Source organism: Trachurus japonicus, chromosome 16 (assembly GCF_045865225.1).
Source record: "Trachurus japonicus isolate A0001 chromosome 16, Traja_1.0".
NCBI classification, from domain to species: domain Eukaryota; kingdom Metazoa; phylum Chordata; class Actinopteri; order Carangiformes; family Carangidae; genus Trachurus; species Trachurus japonicus.
Genome location: NC_140922.1, coordinates 20549907 through 20574841, shown reverse-complemented (window position 1 = coordinate 20574841; position 24935 = coordinate 20549907). Strand labels below are relative to the sequence as shown.

Sequence of the window (24935 nt, the reverse complement as noted above, 5' to 3'; positions counted from 1 at the left end):
CACAGAAAGACCAGACACTGTGCGTCTACCTCAGACATCAGCAAATCTATCATTTGATCTGAACTGTTGGTCCTTGTCTTCTGTCAGATTTAGTTGTATAAAAGAACAAACAAGTAGCAGCATGACATCTTAAAATGTCACATCCTCAATGTTGATACTTTGAAGGAATCTTCAGCATGCAGTGTGATATCCTTAAAATATGACATGGCTTGTACGCTATTCTACCCTATGATTAAATGGCTTTTAGTTGTATAAAATAACAATAAAGATACTATAGCTGTTATTATATGACTATGTAGAGCCATTATGTATGGTAAAAACATCTGCTGTTTTTAATGTTATAATTGGATGCTTAATTACTTTAGGATAGCGAGACATAAAGTATGGGCTATTGTGAAATTCTTTATTATACAGCGTAATATATATAGCAAGCCATTTGAAGCAGTTCATTATTTTGTCTATATCCGTCACACTTTGTACAGTATGTAGGAAAATACCTCTTCAGTACCATTTCAGTGAGCACTCATGCGCATGTCAAATTAGTTTAATTGTCTGTGTGTAATGAGTAGGTAAGGAGCAAGGCATTTAGAATTTCAGAACATGTCATGTCAAAATGAGGTTCACTTTATTCACTATATATGTTATTGTGCACAATCATTAATTGTGAGTTCTAATTTGGAGTAGAGCAGATGAAAAAACAAATCAGACTGTGAACTACACCTATAATTGCAGCGCAGCCAACACCCAGTCATTATATTTTCAGGTGTAAATGAAATACAGTGAGTGTGCACTTGTCCATTAACCCATAACTGATTTTATGATGCGTCTATAGGGTAACTCTGTCCATGCACAATATGCAAATGTGCACCTTTTTTCATAGCATAATTGGCTGTGTGTTGACCACTGACTCTGCACTGAGTGTGAACAAACTCCTATGCATTTTATAATAGCAGCTGTATTTCTTAACATCAAAATGATAAATAGCCGCATGAGAGGAGATCATATCTGTAGTTTGTGGTATAATCTTGCAAATTTCCGTAGAGCTCCATCACTTTGTGTGTGTATCTCTGTGTGTGTGTTAAGCTCCTCTAAGCTGTATGTAGCCTGTTCAGTGTGCAGTCTCATGCGTGGCTCAGCTGACTCCTCAGTGGGAGAGATGCAGGCAGCAGCCAGGGCAGAGCAGAGCAGGCTGACTGCTGGAGTCAGTGGCCCAGTAAAACCACAGCAGGGGGTATAAGAGCTCTGCCGGAGGGGGGTGAGAGAGGTATGACTGTATCTCTATGTTTGCCTGACTGTATATGTAGCCGTTCTGGGAGGAGGAGAGGGAGGGAGGAGGGGGAGGTTATAACTATTTCTTCCCTCTTTCTCTGTCTTATGCATTTTTAAAAAGCTACTCTTCTGTTTCATTTTTTGCACTAACATCATGTCTTTGTGTTGTTCTCAGTTCAAACCGTTTTTCATATGAGCAGTAGTATTCCTTCTTCATTATTAATCTCTATCTGTCTGGCATATGAATACAGGACACAGTGGTTGTGTCTGTTATCTTTAGTTTACTAGTTACTCTAGTCTGTACCTGCTGTAACTGCTTCTGACTGTATCTGAGACGTTCCCATAGGCTCGCATTCACATAAACAAAAAACATCACACAAACCAGAACACACTGAGAAGTTCCTGTTTGTCTGGTTCGTTTTCAGGACCCAGGACGTTGTGGGTGAGAGTGGTGCTGTGTTTGCCTACATCCGTTAAGAGATGGAAGCGCAACCTTCATCAGGTGAAAGCAAGTGCAATATGCCAGGTAAGGTCACACATGCCTTAGAATCGTTTTAATCCTCCTATAGAGAGACGTATGTCCACTGACTGTTGTTGCATGTATTAGCATGTACTACATGTGGGTCGTCTGTCTGGGTGTTTGATTCTTCTCGGGCATGAAGATGTGACTGTTAGGAGGAGGAGGAGGAAGACTTACAACTGGAAGAGGAGACAGTTATAGTATAGCTTCCTCTGCTTTCCCTCTCCACCCCCACACCTACAACACACACACACACACACACACACACACACACACACAGTCACATGTGAAATGCCACCACTGACTCCACTATCACCAGCATGCTTTGCCACTTTCCCTGCTGTGTACTTGTCAGCATGACTGGAGTGCATTTTGTCTAACTGGAATTACTATGTAATTACAAACACTAGACTATATCTACACAATATAACGTACTGTATTATCATTACATACTTGAATTTGTAACGTACTGTGTAATACATGGTCGAAAAAAAAGTAGAAGAAAAAACATGAAGTCATAGAAATGATGGGAAGTGACAGGTGGTTAGACAAATACCTGAGGATCCTTGTCCATTGTCTTTAGTGAGAGCAGAAGAGCAGAGAACAGACGGACGATGATAACAGTGTTCAGTAACAAGAGACTCTGCTCATGCATATGTATTCATACAGTGTATAAACATATATGTAGTTATGTAATTAATTGACAGCAGGTGGTTAAAGTAATAAGCAATTAAAAGATCAAAGTGTTTATTACAAACCTCAGCTCCATGTAAACATCTATAATAAACTATGAATCACCGAGGTGATTTTCTTAACCTCACAGGCCTACATCGCTTCTAAATGAGCCGTTTCACTTAACAAGGTTACACCTTGCAGCCGGAGCACTGCTCGGCGTCATTATTTATATTTACGTGCTACTGTGTGCATCAAAAAAACAATGAGACCTTTCTCTTTTGTCTCTCCCTTTGTTCCCCTGCTGCTGCCGCTGCTGCTGCTGCTGTCCAGACACAATGGTGTTCTCCAGGCGGTGCATCCACCAAAGTTTTTGTCAGCCTGCCCATGTTATGAATACACACAAAATATTGAGGGGAAAAAATATAAGAGAAAATGGAGAGTGAGAGAAAGGAAAAGATGCAGCGAAGTGTTAGGTGACAGTTTGAAGTGTTTTTGTGGCCACTAGAATGAGAGAGTTTATCAAAAGAGAAGGGAAAAAAAACCTGCAAGATGCTGGCGCGTGAGAAAACAAAGGCGTGAGTGAGTGACCAAATAGATGGAAGGTAAATACAATGTTACTTTAATTCACTGGATGAAAAGAATGAAAACAATAAATACTAATGACAGAATGATAAATTCATTAACTGAGTGGAGAAAGTAAATAAACTAATTCAAGTGAAGTTGGAGAGCCTAAATAAATTATGAAATACTTCCTTTTAATTATCAAGCATCATGCTCTTTATGTGTAATCACACATCGGCCCGTCTATATTGTTGTGTGCATAGTTGTTTGACTTTGAGAGGGCGGGACTCTTTGGAGAGCGAAATGAACTAGGCGCGGCCAAAAGGAGCCCCATCCATCTATCACACGTGTAGACAAAGGGGGACTCCACAACACAAAGCTAGATGTGCCCTCTCAAACTTTTTCCACGACGCACGGCGACGCGCACACAGCAAACCACCCTCAGGTGAGTTGCCTCCGACCGGGATACTACCTTCCGCTTGCACCCCCGAAGCGATTTTCGAAACCTATTTCCAGTCAAAAGTTGCTGCTGTAGTTGGTGCGTCAGCGCTCAAACTTGAGCACAAAGCAGGAGGGAAAGGGAGAGAGACTTAGAGAAACAGTGGCAGCGGGGAGAGAGAGAGAGAGAGAGCGAGAGGAGCGGTCCCCTTTTCCTTTGTCTGATGCGGGGCGCTTTGAGGAGATAACTTGAGGGGATGCTCAGACACGCATCTTCATAACGCTCATTAATAGTCAACCTATGATACTTTGAATGAATTGACAATGGGCTTTAACGGAGGTGAGATGGAGTTTGTGCTGCTGCCGTGTTTTTGTCTCTTGGGGATGTTGCGACGCACAAGACAAAGCAGCTGCCTGTCAGAAGTTTGCGGAGAGAAGGAGCTTTTACGCACGCTGGAAAAGAGACAAAGTGACAAGTATTAGTTGATGAATAGTTTGTAAATAGTTTTTCCTCGTGCAGGAGTTTCGTGGCAGTGGTTGATCGTGGTCTTGCGAAGTTGCCAGTTTCACTGAGGGAATTCAGAACAATGCAATCAGGTGTAAAGTCTCCAAGAAACAAAACAGTGGCACAGAATTCAACTTGTTGCACGAATAAGCAGAAAACAATAGAGGCAGAGGGATGCGATGGGAGGAATATTAATTGGTTAGTTTTCGAAATTCACTGTGAAACTTGTGATAGTTTATTGGAAACAGAGCAACAGGTATAAAGTCGCTGCAGCTTCTTTGTTACAGTAAAGGCTCCTTTGTTCTCAGTCCATACAAAGAAAAGCAGCAGAAACGAGCGCAAATCCACAAGTAAACTACTTTTCTGAACACTGAAAATGATTTTCACGGGATAAAAAATGTTTTGAATGAATTCGTTTTATCTCCAAAGTGTTGAATAAGCTTTTATTTCCCCATTTTCTTTTAAATATATAAAAGCCGGCAGACCCTCTCAAGATAAATAGTTACTAAAGTGGGGATTAAAAGACAGTTTTAGATTTGTAAGAAGTGTCCAAAACATAATAAATGCAAGTTTACACGATTTTTAAAAACTTTCTTTATCACGTGAAGGTGTGGCCAAACAACTTGTTTGAATTTGCTGCATTCCATTGTACAGTGGCCCTTCCCTTAACTTTTTTATATGCACTCAAAGGATAGATTCGTTGGATGAGACAAAATGAGTTTTGCACTCTGAAAAATATTTGGTTATTTGGTATGTTTATTTTTTCAACTTTTTCAAACTAATTTTAGAATGCCGACACATGTACTTTTTTGTTGTTGTTGTTGTTTTTACCTTAAGTGTTTGTTAAATATCAGTTATCATGTAAAGTATCCTTCCATTTTCTATTTTGATTATTATTTCATTCATTTTTAAGTCATGAGTAAATTATTTGGACTGACAAAGTTTTAACTACATTGCTTTCAATCTTTTTTTTTCTTCTTATTTCTCTGGGACGTGTCCTTAGGTGGATTTTAACACCAGATTAACCAGCAAAGCGTTTTCTCCTGTGGGAGGTTAAGGAAATAAAAATATGTGGAAATCACATGGAAGATGTACAGAGTCACCTATCAAGCAGCTTTTAAGGCGAAGAGGAGGATTAAGAGACTGTGCGGTTTTCTTTTGGAGAAGGTGAAGACTCATCTCATAAGGATTTAAACTTCAGCAGCATCAGTGCCAAGCGGGATGCGTTTTAGGCACACTTGGAAACCTAAAACTCATGGAGACACTTTGAGGATTATAAATATGTGTAGTATGTCTCTCTACAAGACATGTCCCAGCCCAAAGTCACAGGGATAGCAGGATATTGCATTTCTGATCCTCCTCGGCCCTCAGCATGGGTAGGTAATATTACTTTGTACTGGGGATGTGGCACTTGTTCAACCACTTGTTTGTAGAGCTGGTAGGGCCGGGCTGTCCAACCCCTAACACACATGCACACACTCAACACCACAATTCCCCCTATTTCTCTATATTCTATCCCTGTGCTCTAAAATGTGTACATTTGTCACAGCTTATGTGGGATCAAAGTTGTTTAAAGTTCAGGCAGAATTCAAGAAAAAGTTTATTTTGTAATAACATAAGTAATTTATTAATGAATTAATAAAAAAACGTGACTAAACTGATTTCTCCTCCAGCCTGTGGTTGTTTGGACATTACCATCCAATGATGTGTTTATGTCATTCATGCCTTTTGTAAAATGTCAATCATTACTCTCCTACTGAAGTTAATATAAGCAGTTTAGACCATAACTGAGAATTTAAAAAAATACATACTTATAAATACAAAAGAGATTTTGCCACAGCTTGGGCTTGTGTAAATAGACACCACAACATGCAGGGCTGCACCTGAATACACAGTTTGTAGACTCGGCCGATTTAAGTCATAAAAAGCTCCTCATGGAAAACACACAATCTTCTGTTTATGGCACTATGTGACAACTACTCCATTCAGCGCACATGTATTGTAGCCAATTATGATTAACTAAGTGAGTAATGATTAATTAATTAATTAATTTACATATTAATTGGTAAAACACTGCCCTATAAACTTTTACTTTAATTCGTGATAAGATTGCATGCATTCTCCTGACTGATGAGATGTGGAAAAGGAAATTCATTGTGTCGCATGCAAAATGTCTTTTTCAGCAGACCGGACTTTAATATCTACAGAGAGCCTGTAGGGACAAATTCATTTGTCTATAATCAGTTCTGTGTTACATTCGCTCTGAGATGTTCTGTGATGTCACCGCTGCACTGCAGTTACATGTGAACAGCGATCTGAGCTGTGGTATCATTTCTGCTCACTTTGGCGGCTGCAGTCACAAAAATATTTTTCCCAAATGCTTCTGTTCAGTGACCGGACAGAGACAGAAAGAAGGGCGTCTGAGGCATGTATTCTATTCAGCATGTTGTTAAGCAGCGTAATGGTAATGCAGACAAGGCCGTTGTCTGCATGCCTGCCTTCTTAACCTGTAGTACTGTATGTGAGAGTGAGGGAGAGGTGGAAAGGTAGACTCACTCCTTTCACTCTCTTTGCAGCCCCTTATCAATGATGTCATTGGGAGCCAATGAGAGCATGCAGTAGTACTTGTCAGCATCCAAGCTCCACCTCCAGCCTCTTTTGTGCATGGCAGCCCACATGGTCCCGCAGCATCACATTTTCACCATGCTGTGCTCTGCTGCAGAGAGAGGCAGGGATGCAGAGACGGCTGCTCTCAGCTGTTGTGATGTTAATCCCTCAAGTCTCCTCACAGAAAAAAAAAAGCTTGTTTATTATTGTCAGCATACGCACAGAGCGATCTGAGGAGTTTATATAAATGATTACAATTATAGAAAATAAACTACATAAAAGATCACCTGGGTGATTATCGTAATTCGACTGAATATCTAATCAGTCTATGCTCATTTAACAACAATTTACCAGTACTTGTTAATGCCAGCGATTTAGCACTGAGGGGAAAAAATAAAACATTGACCTGCCACCTCCTGCTCGTGTGGAACAGACTCAGGTCACAGCCTGGAAATCACTGGGATCAGTGAGAATGTGGGTCAGTCAACACTGTGACACACAGGTGGGACAGATATAGGTCAGTGGGAGCGTATGGGTGCTGATGAGTCATGCATCTACGATAAGCCGGGATAGAGGATGCAAGGGGGAGAAAGAGATAGAGAGAGAAATGGGGGATGCTCAGATATCAAAATGTGGAGAGAGCGTGCATGCAGTGACACACTGGGATCCCTCCCTTATTATCTGCTGCAGCAGCAGCTCACTGTTGTATATGCACTTGTACAGTATAGGGGTGAATGATGTCTGCTATGTTAGCAGTTTATGTATTTCAATTACAAGCATGGAGCCTTATATAAGAGTAATAGTTCCCAACTTTCTCCCTTTCATTTCAAGTGTTAAGTCGATTTGTAGCTCTGCATATGAAGCTCTTCACCCACTGTGCACCTATGATACTGATATAAGTGTGCGGCTTCAATCCAGTTCCCAATTAATGAACTTGTGAGTAAAACAGAATCATCCGGTTTAGCATAACTAATCATTGTGACAGGCCCAGCACTGAGCTCTTAATAGGCATCGCGCAGGCATGGGTACTGCTACAATGCAGTATGCTCCACTGTGTGTAGCTTAATTACATTGCTTATCTGTCACGCTATTATCAAGTACAGTACAGTATTCATAACATTCGCCTTTTGGTGGACATTATATGCGAGCATACTTTTTTTCTGTATGGATGTCCCAGTGGGAGTTGAGCTTCTAAACCTAATCCACTGAGTTACAGGGGGGCAACATTAGCACAGCAATCTGTGGCATCTTCCAGCTCTGAAGTCTCAATATCCCTCTAAGCTGGAATGCTCATTAAAACGGGCAATGGTTTCACACCATCTCTTTCTCTCTGCAGCATATGTGCAACTAAATCTGTGTCACCATAATCTTACATCCATCTGTTTTTGCTATTACACTAATATAAAGTACTTCATTCTGCTTCTGGTGATGGGAACCACAAAACATGTTGCCATTTTGAAGAAGAGTGGTCGAACCTTAGGCACAGATTCTACCGATACATCTGTGTGTTTAAAAAGTGCATTATTATTTTTCAAGGCCAGTTTTGGTACTGTTATGTACAACGTGTTTATGAGCTGGACTGATGTTATGCAAAGTGCTTTAGACTAGAGCAAAACATTAGGCCTAGAATAACTAATCACTAGTATAAGCCTAATTCTCTCAGACATGCTGTGGTCAGCCTCAGGAAAGCTATCAGATTTAGTTTTACCACTCATTGCATGTAGCTCGTGGGCACTGCAGCTTGTAGTCCTTCATCGAAATCACTGCAATACATGTATTATGTGTGCACTTTAGACCAGTTAAAGTCGAATCTGTTTTGGTGCAGCCTTTGATAGTTAACACGCGAAACACAGCTGACCCACTACGGTGTAAGTTTACACACTGCTTCACTGAATTTGTACTATTTTTGCACTCTAAAATATAATGTTTGACGCACTGATACAAGTACTGACAGATGGACAAATGAATGTTGAGCTGGATCTTCAAAGAGGAGTGGCTGCTCAAACTGATTTCCTACATGTTATGTGCTGTGCGCCTTGACAGAATAAAGAGAGAGAGATTAAATTGATGAAGATGAGTAAGTAGTGGAAAAAGCAGCTGCAATAATTTTTGTTTTAATTTCCCCTCCCAGCTGAAATTGAGTTGATGCTCCCGTTGTGCGTATCAATGAGTCATACAGGACACTACACTGTGGGTACAGTATACGCAAAATACAGTGCAGTAAAACATTAGGCCCACCATTACTAATTATGACGACAATCCTAATTCTCCAAGCTACAGGCATTCTGTGGTCATCCTGTTGCAAACTATCAGAGCTTAGTTTTACCACTCCGCGCCTGTAGCCGCAAGATAAGTTAACGTGCTCTGCTGGCATGCTAATACATACCCGTACTTGGGGACAGGAATAAATTATTTCTTTATGACTGCGCATGAGGCAAAGCGTTTGAAGGAGGGGAGGGAGAGATAGAGGGGGAACATAGGGAGATGAAGCAAGGGGAAGAGACATGGGGGTAAATGATGGGTAGGAGAGAGAAGAGAGAAAGCAAGGCCAGAGATCCAGCGAAACAGATTGAGAAGAAAAGGGGAGAAGAGCAAGAAAGAGAGATGAAAAGGACAGGAATAAGACAGATAGAAAGCTTTATAGCTCTTTATATCTGTCTCTAGTAATTCTCTCACCCTGCGCAGTGGAGTAGTCATTTTATTCCTGACTGTGACTGAGTTCATGAAAACACACACAAATCCAGAGCTTCCTCATTCTTTATAGCCAATGTGATGGATAACTATGAGGCTTTTCCCAGATAGGCTGCATTCAAACCAATGAGCTCAGGAACAACACAAGGTTTGCTTTGGCAAATAATTACTACACTGTTTTTTTCTTTTCTTTTTTTTACTGCTTTGACCCGAAAACCAGTCAGCCTGCATTCACAATCATACAGTATGACCTTTTCAGAGATTTTGGCCTAGTTTGAAATATCCAAATCACGCAATGAGATATCGCTGGAAGATAATGTTTAAAAAAAAAAAAAAATAGGACTCTGCGATGTTGCTATTTAGCTGGTTTACGTTTGGGTTGAAATGTTAATGTCTTGTTTTGTGTTAGACTGTGTCCTTGTGATTTTCTGCTTGCCGCACGTTACACCTTCTGGGATACTAGTAAAGTCAAAACCAAACTGCAGACAATAGCATGACAAATCAATCAGAAAACACATAACTGTAAGCACCAAATCAAAATTCACTGGATGAGAGATCACATGGTGTGTTGCGCAGCAGGTCTTAACTGCCCCTGAAGATATTGCTTTCTGCTCCTCCTCCCCCCAGGCCTCTCCCAGGTATAGATATAGGGACACAATTTCCAATAACAGCTTTAGCCAGTTGGCTTTCTGTCTATTACAGGTCAACTTATTACCTCCATAAATGCACAGCATGTTGCTGTCTGGGGATGGACTGATAATCCCTCTAAAGACTGGGGGTTTTATCAAAGCTAAATCTGCTGCTCACACAGACACACCCGAGGACAGGCATGCATCAGGAAGGCCCACACGGGAACACACAGATACAGACACACACGTATGAAGACAGGCTTGCCCGGTAGACAGACAGACACACACACACGTGTAAAGACTGGGATTTTATCACAGACAAATCTGTTATCGTCTGGCAGTTAGGAGATTATGAGTGTGAGCAGTGATTTTATAGACACACATACACACATGTCATTAGAGAATGCATATTGAAGACACAGTATCACTTTAATCACTGTGACTGACTGTGTTATAATATTGTTGATAAAGATGCAGTAAATCATTTTAGTGACAGCTTCTATCAAATGCACATTTTTTGTTTTTTCATTACACTTCCAGGACATGTCCATTCACTCACAGCCACACCAGAATTATACTAAACCCCTTAATGACAGTTTATAGATTCTATACGGGGTACTCTTCTCTTTAGAAGATCACCCATAACTACTATATTTGCCCAAACTAGTAATCTTGAATGTATTTACCGTACACTGTTGAGAGAAGTGTAAACTGACATGTTTATACATTTTTTATATATCTACATACTCTGACTGTTTATATTGGCAGAAAGCAATCCAACCAGATTTTCTTCCACACAGCCTCCTGGTATCACTTTACATCAGTGACTTCTGAATTCTCTGTATTCTCTGTATAAGATTTCATAAAATTATTTAGCCAAATTCTGATAATATGTTGGCAAATGGCCCATAACAGCTTTGGTTTAACAGGTCTAAAAGCATCCGTTTGAACTCATCTAAGAAACAAGATCAGTCATTGAAAATTGGAACTGCAGTGCCTGTTTATGTGGCTTTAGCCCGTAATGTATCATGTATCATCAATGTATAATCTGTAGTATTCTCTCTCCCGAGCATCTGCCATGTTTACCTGTTTGATAATCAAAAGGAAGGAGCAATGACCCAGTGAGTGGAGCGCTGATCCAGTTAAGTGTGAGAAAGGTTCATGTTATGCCTGAGTGAAGGAGAGAACACAAAGTCATGCATCGGGTTGTGCAGGCTAATTGAAATCACATCTGTCTCAAGCAGAATTGAGCCGTGGCCAGAGCCAGAGCACAATGAGTGAAGAGAAGCCAGCCTTCAGCCCACACTAAGTGAATGGTCAGACTGTCCTCTGTGCTGGGTGCTCAGTCTTATATGGGAGTACATGACCCGGCTGTGCAACTGCTCCTCTCCATACACATTCATCCATCTGATCTTTTGTACCATGGACAAACACGTTTGAACATTTTTGTACATCAAACCTTCCAGAGAGAGGGAGAGAGACAGCTAGGAAAGCAACCACACTTTTAGGCTAAACACATAACAAAGTTTTCCTTCTAACTCTTGCCAGTTAGGAGGCTCCTCTATTTATAAGCAAACACATCTCCTTATCATCATCATCAGCTAGAGACATAACATTTCTCTACATTAGATATTAACCTGTCTTAACTGTCAGTCACAGCCCTTTAAGTAAACCCTCTGCCAGCCCGTAGTGGGAAAGCTGAAAGGAGCATTAAACCATGCTGTTTTGTTTGAAACAGGCGTCTTCTGATTCCTTGAAAACTTGTAATGTTTTGACAGTAATTACTTAAAAATATTTACTTTGCAAAACAACAAAAAAAGATCACAGCAAAACAACAGATATTTCATAAAGAGATGAAAGCACAAGAAAATGTCTATGAAGCTACCGTGATATAAAATCATGAGGGAGTGTGATAAATGAGCACAAGACTCCAATCCTTCTGCCCTGGAAGTGTCACTTATGAGTTTTCCCTTTCACCTTTTTTTTAGATGATACAACACAATCGTACACTTTTGGTCTTTAATGATATGATGCATAGTGAATTCCCTTTTCTTCTAAAAGCACGTCTATTTTGGAAATCTATGATGTAAAAATAAATACAATACAGGTGTCCTGCTAGTATAATACTAATCCACAGTAAACACTGGGATGATCTGTAATCCTATTCAGATATACCTGTCAGATTAGAGTTGGGTGACATATCAGTAATAAACCTACGTACCTAAAATAATATCTTTATTTATCTGTGTTTGTGTGATGTTGTGTGCCATATATGCTTGCTACAGTGCATGCAGGATAATCCAAAAAATACTATCTTGTGTCATATCTTCTCTTTGCTGTGTAGCCCCTTGTCAGGACTGTGTGCTATGGTTGACTAGTGCTGAATCAGATCTGTTTTGATGGAGATCTCTTTGAGCTTAGCTGGATGTGGTGTGATAAATCAGATTATATCCTGTAACAGTAGCTGAGATACCAGACTTTAAACTACCTCAGTCTCTGCCTTTGTGGGTAGAACACGCCCCCCTTCTTGCCTAGTGTGTGCATGCATACAATACAATAAAGATTACAGTGTAGGATAAAGATTTCTGTTTCCTTTGGCTCTTTGCCATATCAGATCACACGTCAATATTCAGTGATACCGATGATACCGAAAAACATGGGTAGAGAGGACTAGTATTTGTTGGGATATGACCGTAACCTCTGTCTTCATTGGGCTTTTGTGGTTTCTAGTCTTTCTCTATTTTAATAAAAGGCTTACATATTTGGATATATATATATGTATACAGTATACTGTACCAGGTTGTGGATGTGTTGGTTTATGTAATAATATCTTCTATGTCCATTTGCATCAATCTATTCCCTGTGTCCCCATTTATCTAAACAGATGTTTCATATATGACACATACACACACTGCTGCTGACACCACGTGAGATGTCATCCTGTGGGGGTGTGTGACAGCTACTGTAACTGTGATGATCCAAAATTTATCAGTGGTTGCCTAACATTTACTATCAACATCACAGATCATTCATGTCTGGGAATCTTTGTGTATGTGTATACCATTTATAGCCTTATAATGTAAAAAAAAAAAAAAAAGTTAGGTTTTCCTGGAGGCAGATTATGCCTCAGAGTATGAGAGGCTTCCTGTAAGAGTATCTGCACTGACACAATTTTCCAGTCCAGTGCGAGGCATAATCTGAGTGCCTGGAAATGGGATGAATAAACCCAAGTAAATGCCCCACTCTCAATAATGTAGCAGCTCCATGTAAAATACAGCCTCTTTGCTGGATACAAGCCCAATTTCTTATAAAACATGGCACCGCACACAGCAGTGAAAGCAGGGGCTTGCATTTATTATGAAAGCCTTTCAAAATAATAGGCACACGTATTTAAATAAATATGTATATTTTTAGCATGTGGGAAGCTAACTACATTGTTATTTTCACCTTCTGTAATCCCCGCTGACGTGAGTTTGTGTGAGGTCAATAAAAATCCAGACTGCAACTTAAAGCTAAGGCTTTTACAGACAATATAAAAGATCCAGTGAAGAATAAAAGCTGACATATTTCTTTTCAGGTCTTTTCATATGAGGTCAATGTGTAATCTCTGGTGGAAATGTGGCTGAATAAGGCCAAGTCATGCCCTGCTCTTATTATTATGCATCTAATTACTATGCGTCAGCCGTTAGCGATTCTGTACTATGCAGTGTTGCCAGCGCCAGATCACAAGGTCAAATTCATGGTACTTGTAAATGTCCTTGCTGAATAAAATTAGATTGTGCCTCAGATTGTGTGTACTGGATGTGTGGGTGAATTGCTGACAATCATAGGCACTGAAATTATCACACACGACACGCGCACACACACATACACACACGCACACCCAGCCTGTTCGGCGTACACCCTGTAGCAATGTTCACAACACCTCAACATTAAGCCACTGCTCTTATTAAGACTAACCATCTACAGTACTGAACCACAGTGGACACACATTTATTTTCAGACAAGGTCAAGACTTCATCTTCGGCTGAGAAATGAGCTGAGTAAGCATGAGTCATGCTTTCAATTATGCATAGGCCTGTTAGCATGCACTCTTTGACTGACAGCCAGTGTTAGCTTTCAGAGGCTAGACTTACACATGACCCTGTAATCTGTCGGCATGTTGTCCTTGCTCTTGGAAACCAGAAAATGGTAAGTTTACCTGCCAAAAGCTGAACCCTTAATACATGTTATAGGAAATTATAACTAATCTAAGTGAATTATAATTAATCAAATGAATTCATGTGTTTGTAAATAGACTCTCCACATGGAACCATCTCTGTCTGTCTAGTGTAACTGCCCTACCAGAAATATGTTACTTTCAGGCTAATATCTTGCTAACAGGACTAATTTGCTCTCTTTCCAAATTAAAGTGGCCCAATGTAAACACCTTAATTGGCCTAGAGGGAATTAAGAATGTTCACATGCAACTTAATTGTCCATTAATGTGACTCATTTACTTTTATTCCAAATTGCCTACCTTCACATCACCACCTCAGCCTGGAGGAACCCGACTGGCCTCATTCTGGCTAAAATTAAATTCACATTCATTTGAATATTCTTGTGCATACAAAGTTAATCCCTGTGCACCAGTCAGGCTACTTTTCAGTTGGTTTGGGTAGATAATCCACTTCCATCCTCGACTGTGCACATATGTGTGAGCGTGCAAGTGTTTAATGTGCATCAGTGATTCTGGGTTCAGCTGTGAGCGTCTCTTTTCCCTGCTGCTTGTGTTTGTGTGTATGCGCGGCTGATGTTTGTATGCAGATAGACAGAGGCCGCTTTTGCAGCTACTTGCTAAGCTCTCTGATGTCCTCAGCTGTGTGTGGTAATGAGAGCTGCTGACACAGTGAACTGTGGCCACTCAGACCCACAGATATTCACTGTGTGTTTTGCTCTTTCTCTCCAACACCCTCTTTCTCCCCCCATTTTTCTAATTAATTCTGTCTTTCTCCACCCTCTGCCTTCCCTTCCTCTACGCCTCTTTATCTCTTTCTCTGACTTAATTTTTCCGTCTGATTTTCTCTATCGCACAGACGCACAGTGAGATGCTGCTGTGCCACAATAGACAGTGAGAGCACTGAGCCAGCCTCCTCTTCAGTTCACCGCCAGTTCACTCGGCTCCACACTGACAGAAATGATGCTAGACAGAAATGCAAATTTGACATCGACAGCGATGGTACCAGCCACAAATGTTAACACTACTCCTCAAAACTTCAGGTACCAATTTGCATTCACTTGAAAGGGTAACTCCAGACTTTCAGACAAGGGTCTGTATTATTCTTGTCTCAAAGGAAGTCAGTATCTTAGTCTGCTAGACTGATAATATGCTGTCACTTTGTGCTGATTCATCTGTCCCAGGAGTTCCAAATCCTCCAAAAATACTCTGTCAGACCTTGTGAAAGCGTAAAACATTGCATTTGATGACAATACCACACTAAGTGGCATCATTACTTTTTCAAAAACCGAGTGCATTCTGGGACATACCATCTCAGTGGAAGTTAGAGCAGTCCCTTTGCAACGCCCTTGTAAAAACTTTTATTAATCCAACAGAGTTGATAGTTTGCTGCAGTCATCTTTTACAGCGTGCATGGCTGGTAATCTGGTTGGCTGGCAGGCTGGTTTACAGCCTGTTTCACAGTCCCAGAGCCTGAGCTAAAGAGAGTGTGGTGGAAAGACAAGTTGTCCTTGTCATGTGAAGTTTTTTTCCCCTCTTGGACTGTGCCCTCAGACAAGCATGTAAGATTCCCTGCTGAGTTGTGCACTCTCCATCACTATGTGTGTATGTCTCTCTCATCATCTCAAGCTCTGACTCATACTTGCGTTACCTTCTCTGTCACTTTTTTCTATTTTTCTCTCCCCTCTAGTCACCCTTTGACTTTCTTCCCTCCTGACTCTCTCTGTATTTCTCTCTCTCTCTCTCTGTTTCATGCTGGTATGCATTGTTGTCTTTCAGTATTTGCACTTTAAGTTTCCTTTCGCCAATGCAGTCTGCCTGTCACAGCTGGGATGCCTGTCTGTCTTTTTCTCTCTTCCTCACTATTTCTCTTGATCTCTGGCTGCCTGCCTGTCTGTTTCTATTTCTCTCCCTCTGCATGTTTCTGGCAGTATCTCTTTGTCTGCCTCCTCCTCCCACTCTCCACCTCTCTCTGTCTGGATTACTGCATTTGAACATTTGTGTGCTCAAATGTCTTCTTATCAGTGATGGATTTTTTTTAAATGCCTTCCTTGAGCTACTGTAGTTTCCCATGTTGTTAATGGTTTGTTAATCAGCCCTTCTCTCTGAAGCTCTGTACTGCCTCTGTCTCTGCCTGACTGAGTCACTGTCTCTCAGAGTGACGTGTTCATCTGATCTCTGTGAGAGTTTGCTGCTGTAGAAGGTTTCACTCCTCAGATTACCTCTGATTAGCGTTGGGAAGATGATGATTTATTACTTTTTCAGTGAGTTTTGGATTACTCTGTCCATTCCTTGGGCTACCACACTTGTTTAACGGCACCAGTGATGCCACAGCCAGATTAAATCGGGATTCCAGAGTTGGGAAGGGTACTTTAATTGTTATGTAGTCTATAGCACATTGTAATTTTAAACACATAATTTGCGCAGCTTGCTGACACTGACCTGGCTCTGTACGCAAGAAACTGTCCTGTTGTTATTTCAAAACTGTCTGGAATAAAATCTTCTTACTGTTCAACATGTAGACATCTTCTCCAGTGTTAAGTAGCGTTAACACATGTTTTGGTCCTTGGTGTCCATGTGTTCATGTCCACGTGTGTGATGTATCTGTCCATGCATCTGTGCCAGTTCATGTTTCAGCATATTTACATGTCTGTGTTTGACGCATGTGTGCGGTGTGCGGTACACACTCGCCTCCGTGTGCGTACACACATGGATGTACAGTTCAGTTTCACCAATATACATTACTTCTAAGTGTGTCTGTGTTTATACTAGGTTTCCATGGCAACCCTTCCAGGACATCTCCAAATCACTGACTCGGAATTTCTTCCCAACTAGTGGAGCCATTGTCTCAAGCTGGGGAGCCATAAAACTCAATTTCCCATGGAGGAGGGGTTGTGGGGCATTTTGAAGTCCAAATGTTCTTATCTCATGCACTATTAAGCGAGGCAGTGGGGTGTGTGGGTAACGTGGTTTAGAGTCCGTCTGTCACAGCCTCGGGGTATGTTGCTTCGAGTGCATACACAGACAGACACACACACACACACACACGCGTGCACATGTATGAAAGTATGCATATGCATTAACACATGAAAACAGACCATGTAAAAAACATGCACAGACACACCTCTTTCTCTCATTCACCCATTGACACACACACACACACACACACACACACACACACACACACACACACACACACACACACACACACACACACACACACACACACACGCACACTGCCTTGGGGCTCTATAGCTCCAGTCCTATATGGCCTTGGTGCAGGTCAGAGGGGTTGACTGAGACTCTCACTTCATTAATCACAGCTGGGAAGCAAGCAGCTTTTTATGTATAGTTTTCCATATGCATTTACCCTTTATTCAACTTTGACTTGAGAGCAACGTATGGAGCTAAAGCTGTTTTTTAATGACTTAATTTGATCAGGGAGGTAATGTAATAGAGAGAATTGTATGTATGAACATATGTCAACTAATATGTGGCTGTGTGCAGTGAGATTTAGTTTTGCATCTGTGTTTCAATCAGGATCAATCAAGCTTTTGTTCTGTCAACCTTGCAACTATTTTAACCCTTATTATTCAGCTATTTATTTACCATCTCTTACACCTGCAGAGTCATCAAGGCAAGTTTATTTGTATAGCCCATTTTTACAAACAGTTTGTCTCAAAGGGCCTTACACAGCATCATAACAACATCCTCTGCCCTTAGACCCTCACGTCCACTGAGGAAAACTCCCAGGAAAACCCTTAAAAAGGAAAAAGGAGAAACCTCGGGTTGAGCAACAGAGGGATCCCTTATCCAGGCAGACGTGCAATAGATATTGTGTACAGACAAGAAAACAGTTTACAACATGGAATATGGAAAGACATGGAAGCAGAACTTATTCACTTAACAAGTCAATGTAAGGACATTGAAGACCAATTATACTGTATGTAGGGACATGAAACCAAGCCTGCACACAGACATGAACACTAACAAAAACACATTTGAATGCATATGCTGCAGTGGCTTGTTGGTGTGATGATGATGATAAAGATAGGGAGCACTGGTTTCTCATGTCATAGTATACACACAGTATGGTGTAATGTATGTAAGTGTGTGTGGACACCTGTCTGACACTGTGCTGGAGGCAGAGAGTGACAGAGCTCCATCTTAATTATCAGAATAAGCCAGCTCATGATGTGTGTGTGTGTGTGTGTGTGTGTGTGTGTGTTCTATGTTAATTGAACAGGACAGCAGACAGAGCGACGCCTGATATTTGGAGCAGCGACTAATTTCTGCGAAATATTTCGACTTCTCAGCGCGCACATTTCCATGAAAACCCATAAGCACTTAATCTCCAGTGTAAGCTGCCCTCAGGGGGATTTGTGTTTTCAGTCACTTTTCACTGTATATGTGTGAGAATGATGTCATATTTATAACATGTATAAACAACAACAATTATCAACTTTAATTAGAGTGTTTTTCTTTGTTTTCATAAACTATGACACAAGACCCTCCTGCCTTGTATATCAGGGCTCCAATCATCAATTTTCAAATTACTTCAGTATCTCTATCTGATATAGTGTATAATAAATGGCAAAACAAATGATAATGAGATAATGACTTCACAGTTTGATCTTTGTTGACGCTTTTCTGGGATTCTACAACTACAGTTTATACAGATGTAACACAAGGGGACGGCAATCTCAGTCAGAGCCCGCTGTGTTCATTCACAAGCAGGATTGCACGTTTGGCGCGATCTGATTAAAGATATGAATAGTGTTTAAAGAATTAACAGCGCATTAATAGTAGCTGCAATAACAAACACACACTGTCATCACCCACCTCAAGCCTGCGAGAGGCTTTGGCAGAGCGGAGCTGAGCAGTGTGAGGTGCTATCACAGTGCCGGCAGTGAAACTGGTGTCACACCGGGTATTGTGTGTGTGGATGTGTGGATGTGTGGATGTGTGTGTGTTTGCCCTTGACGGCTGGCACTCATACATGCTTAGAAATGGGTAGGGGCTTTTGTGGTGTGTGGTTGTATGTGTGTGCATGGAAGAAAAAGAGAGATGCATCACTGTTGGACAAAAGTTTAGCTGTGTTGAGTGCAACCCAATTTGCATAATTACATAGTCTCTCTTTCCCTGAAATCCCTCTGACATCATTGCACACACACAGCGCATGATGTCAGTTGTAATGCAGCCACCATGCTAACACCTCTCAGGAGTCGACTCTAGTTATAGGCAAAATTAGGTGTTGCTCTCAGATGGAAAGTAGTGTGTGTGTGTGTGTGTGTGTGTGTGTTTGCATGTGCCAAAGAGAGAAGGGAGGGAGCGAGGGAGTATTTGTGTCTCTTTGTGTGCATGCCAGGAGAAGTGATGTTTGATGTGTGTGTGCATATGTGAGGGTGACAGTGGGTGAGGGGTGTATTTGTGTCAGCACAATCAACATGGAAGCAGGGGAGGAAGGAAGTGAAGGATGTATGAGCATATTTGTGTGCCTGTGTTTGCTGTGTGTGTTTCCATATGGACATCTTTTTTTTCTTTTTAACACTATGCTTCCCCCTGTGCTACAGATAAGTTAAAGTGTTCACACTGTATTAATGGCCCCTTCGAGATTAACGCTAACATTTCACCGATTTTGCAAGCCAGAGTGAAGTACCTGCAGCTGAAACGTTGTGTTACCTGCGGGGGTCAGTCATCTGTTACAGTAAGTGTCCTCTTATGGCGACTCTCAGCCTCTTTGGCTTCAGTCTGAACTCGTCCAAAAACACCAGGCCTGAACCGACTAATCTTAAAGACATAGAATCAATTTTTCAACAAAATATATTTTACTTTGTTTCCAGGTTGTCCTAGTGTGTGTGTTTTTTGGACCGTCATACGAAACACTCACGCACACTTCATGCTTTTGCTGAGTGAGTAACACAGAGAGTATGACAGACTGTGTGTGAAGTGCTAAGTGAGCAGAAGACTCCATGACAGCCCCTCTCTGCCTCTCTGCAGCGTTCGCCAACAGCATGCTGCCTTGGCAGAAGAACTGTCCTTTTTGCACAGCTAGTGGTACCACTGATCAAATGTGTTTGTGTGTGTGTGTGAGAGAGAGAGAGAGAGAGAGAGAGAGAGAGAGAGAGAGAGAGAGAGAGAGAGAGAGAGAGAGAGAGAGAGAGACACCACTGCAGTTCCTACTGTGTATTTCTCAGTTTGTTCTGAACACCAAGTTGAGTCTGAGGATTTGAGTGACTGCCTAGTCTGATAATGGGAGAATAAGTGTGGTATTATTGCATTTCTGTGTCACAATCACACCCTCTCTTTGTGTGTCTGTGTGTGCATTCATGCCTTTGTGTGCGTTTAGGGAAAGGCCATTTCAATTTAATCTCATCCATCCAGAGGTATGTGGACATCTATGTGGACATCTTTCATACACACCACAACATTTCTCCCCATCACTCAAACAGCATGAGGAGGTGAGGGAAAACTTCTGACACACCAGTGAACCCTCATCAACAAAGCACTTTTGCAGCAGCAAGGAGAATTGGGCCAAGAGTTGAAAGTGGCAACAGGGGTCTCGTCTAGTTGAAAGTTTACCCAGGATCAAGGCCACAGCTGGCACTCAGCTGACCTAAGTAAATATATAAAGTAAATATAGAAAACACATCCATTTCAGACTTGGGTCAGTTATGAACAAAGACTTCAGAGGGAGAGAGAGAGGGAGAGAGGTTGGAGTGAAAAAAGAGGAGGGTGAGTGGAGTGTTAGTGAGGTGATGAGTCAGAGTAAATGATCTCTGCCTTGTAACCATTCCTTATCTCGGGTTTTTTTTCCCCTCCTGCCTTCCAAAGAAGCAGTAATAACTTAAATGGTGAGCACAAGTGAAAAGGAAGGGCTTGTGCAGTTTAAAGCGTGAGTAATCAAATCAAGTTTGAGAGGAATGAGCAGACTTGTGTTTTATTCAAGATGTTGTTTGACCTCATTGACAGAAAGGTGAGACAAGAAGCCAGGATTGCTGTCTGTAACTGAATATGCATGATGTGAATTATGCTCAGCTCTCACTGTGACTTTAATTAAGCACCTTTCAGCCTCATCACAATTTTGTAATAGTATCTCATGCTATTTTGATGACCCGACAAGCCTTACTGTTTAATTAATTAAGCCCCAAAGTTGCCATCGCAGCCAAATTTCAAGTTTAGGGATGTCCCGAGGCTGCTTATACCATGGAAATGTTTACCACAGTCTTCTAAATTTGGATGAGAAGGCCTAATTAGAAGTTTTATTTGGTTGCGTAGCTCTGGCTGCACCGCCGAGTTTTTTTTTATTCAACCTTAAAGCGCACCAGAGGGCTTTCTTGGTGTCTCAGCAGAATTAAGTGCATTCCATCACAAATGTTGATGCCGTTCACAGCCCTGAATGTTTTTCCTGCTGCTCTTCATTTCATGCTATGAAAATTTGTAAATGCACTGGAGACCAGCGCAGTTCAAGTAATGTGACCACTGCAGAATATGCTTTAACGTCAAGATCCCATCTTTCAAAAACAAAACAGAAAACAAAACGCGTCTGTGAAATACGACAAGAACGATGTCTACGTGTCTTTTAGCCTTCATAACTCGACGTATTGGTCTCATGCGATGTTACTTTCCGCTTACAGTGTATCTGCATTGCCAAAAGCAAAGTGCAAAGTAGAGTTCAGCCCATTAAATGGATCCAAGTTATCCTCAGGCCTCTTTTCAGGGTTTTATGAGGGTATATTTCACTGACTCACTGGCACAGCTGAGCAGGGAAATCCTTCTCTTCACGGTCTAGTTGGGATGACTGATGCAAATATGCTGCTGCTGAGTCCAGACACTGACACCATCATCACACTGACCCAGTTACAGGGAGAGAGAGAGAGAGAGGGAGAGAGAGAGAGAGAGAGGGAGATGGAGGGAGGTGTTCCAAGTCATTTGTGCTTACATTTATTTCTGTGATTCCACATGTTTTTAAGCAGTTTCCAAGGCTATTAAAGCTTTGATCTATGCCTCGCAGCTCTTTGATGTGGGGAGGAGGAAGATATATATTTCAGGTACTGAGTGACTGGACAGTTTTCTGGACATGCAAGAAAGACAGAGAGCAGCTACAGATGATTTGTGATATATATATAAATTGTATATGTTCTGTGCAACCACACATGGTTCTCCTCTGCGCTGTATTTTCCTCGATGACACACGCTGTAGTGGTTAGCTCTGCATGTAAGTTCTGAGCGGACCATCTTTTAAACATTAAAGAAGCCGCTAGGTTTTATACAATGATTGTGATTAGCATCTCATTTTCAAGGAGTTAATGTCGGGCATATTGTTCTCATTTTGGCTGAAGTTATGAGGCTCCAGGTTCTTTCTCCAGCTCAACTAATCCTAATAGCAATCCAGGCAAAAACTAGGTCAATGGTCATTTTCCTCATGTTCATCTATTCTAATATTTTATTGTTCAGGCAGACTTGGTCCAAAACAAAATAAAAAAATATTCATAAACACTGTTTGATCTTCCAACTCTATGATCAAGGTTTGATGAAGTTTAGTCAACTAAGAAGCTGACTGTTTATAAGAAACACAATGTGTACTGTGGTACCAAAGCTATCAATCCTAATGCTTTTGCGGTATTTCAAAGAGTAACTCAACACCCCTTGGAAATCTTCTTTTCTGCCAACCTCCAGTTGCACTCCATGAACCCATTACATCAGTGTTGGGTGTGGTTACAGGGGCAACAAAGCACATGACCTGACCACACTCAGCCACAGGCATCAGTGATGCTGGGTGTGGACAGAGAAGAAACAGACTTGAAGCTTTCAACTAGAGAAGTTGGTGAAAGACTTATCTAAAGCCTGGTGTAAAGTTACTCTTTGATAATAACACACAGTGTCCACCTGGAGGCAAATGAAGTGGAACTTTGAAATTACAATATTATGACACAGATAGTCTGCTCTGCACCATCTGTTGTCACTCAGATGTTCTTTGCTGTGTGTGCACTGTGCGTTGATTGTAGCAACATGTTATGAATATCTCTCAGAAGTATTAAAAGTCAGTCTAGTAACCATCTCTCTCACCTGCTTAGCTATAAGCTCTTACTGTTGTTGTTTGTATTCTATGTGAGCGATGCTGGCCTTACTGCTCGTTAACCTTTCCTAATACAACCTGCATGTATTAATAACGCTCAGCAGGAAAGGTCAATCGATGTATGTCTGCATGTGTGTGTGTTTGTGTAATTGTTTGTCACAGGGAGTGCTTATGCAACCTATAAGTGGTTCAGTATAGGAGGTATATGGGCTTGTCAGTGAACTGGTGAGGGTAAATTGAATTTGCTCTTAATAATTAACCAGGACTGATGGTTTGATGCTGCGGAGCGCTTGTTTGTCCTGGGCTGGAGGCTAATGATGATATGCAATCAAAGTTATTACGTATTGTGATGTGTGTCCTACTCCCTGCTAAATTAAAATACCCCTGCTCTGCCATTTGAGATTACACGAAGAAAGAGCATTTTGAGCCAGGGGCCATTCATTACAGAGATATTTCCTTGAAATTAAGTTACAATATTAAAACGATTACAACACCTTCATTTGCACAGAGTCGCCTTGGCCATGGATTTAATTGCTGTACCGAGATAAATTATGTCACTGAGTTCACTTTGACCTTAAGGGTTATTATAATGATTGTAAATGTATACACCTGACCTGAGTGACCAGGTTACAGGGTTTGAATCGATTGTCTCATTGAGATGTTGCATGCTGAGTCCACACTGACCTTTTTAGAGTGCTAGTGTTCAGAAATGTGGCCAACAGAAACCAATAAAAAGAACATAGCATTTGTTTTATGCTTGTGAAAAAGCTCATTTATATGTTGCAAAAAGATAAAAGTACAAAACAATCATGAGATGATCGCCTCAAAGTGGGCACAGCTCTGTTGCTTTATAACACTCCTCATATATTAAAGGGCATGTTCATATTTTTTTTCCCTGGTAGTGTAAATGTGACAGGTTGTGGTTTTATGTGGTGGATATTGTATTGCCGCTGGTTTGATTGACATGCTAGAGTTTTGTTATCACTTTAAGGTTTCCAGGTCCAAAGCTCAAAGCGAATGCAAATTAATTGCAATTTAATGCAATTATATGCCAAATAGTCAGAGGATATGCTTCCAGTGAAATCACAACATGATCCTTTTTACGTTTCTGTTTATGTCTGAACAGGAGACAGCCTCATCATGCTGGTGTTTTTTATCCTCTCATCTCATGGCAAGAACACAAAACACATGTATTTCACAAGTTATTTAGCAAGTTATTCCTCACGCTGGAATGCCACTACACTGCCCGAATGGACAGTATGATCCATTGCAGGGATCTCATGTTCATGATGTGAATATAGCATTAAGATTAGAACAATGTTAAAATGCACCATGATCTAGTCTGGTTTGATTTAGTTTTGTTTGCTCACACTGTCGAGGTTCTTGTGGACTAATAGACATGACATAAAGTCAGAAGTGGCTTGTTTTTTGGTAACCTGTCATCTCTGACAAGAGTTAGACAGTACCTGAGTCAAAACACACCTGATGCCAGTCCTTGTAAATCCAGTGAAGCGTGACTGTCTGCTACCAAGACCCAAAGGAGGCACGACTGAGAACACAGTTAGTTGCATGATAACAAATAGCATCATGTTAAGTGCCAGTCAAAACTGCACTGTTAAGTATTCAGTCTCACCACCGGTGCACGAAAATAAGTGAATAATTCAAAGGTCAAATGTGATGTGAATACTTCTTTTTGTATTTGCCACAACAAATTTGCTCCCCTGGGTGACAAAAAGAATGAAGGAT

General features: G+C 41.1%; 1 long non-coding RNA gene across 4 annotated transcripts in view; it reads left to right on the top strand.

Annotated features, from left to right (window-relative positions):
• Window positions 1-3366: 3366 nt before the first annotated feature.
• Window positions 3367-24935, top strand: part of LOC146972352 (uncharacterized) — a 96028-nt gene continuing 74459 nt past the window's right edge. For 3 of the 4 annotated variants that reach the window (XR_015037870.1, XR_015037871.1, XR_015037868.1), the window contains exons 1-2: window positions 3367-3470; window positions 4972-5344. This is a non-coding gene — a long non-coding RNA (uncharacterized LOC146972352). Of the gene's footprint in view, window positions 3471-3621; window positions 3804-4971; window positions 5345-24935 lie in introns of those variants that run through there. The other variant, XR_015037869.1, reaches the window with a different exon arrangement.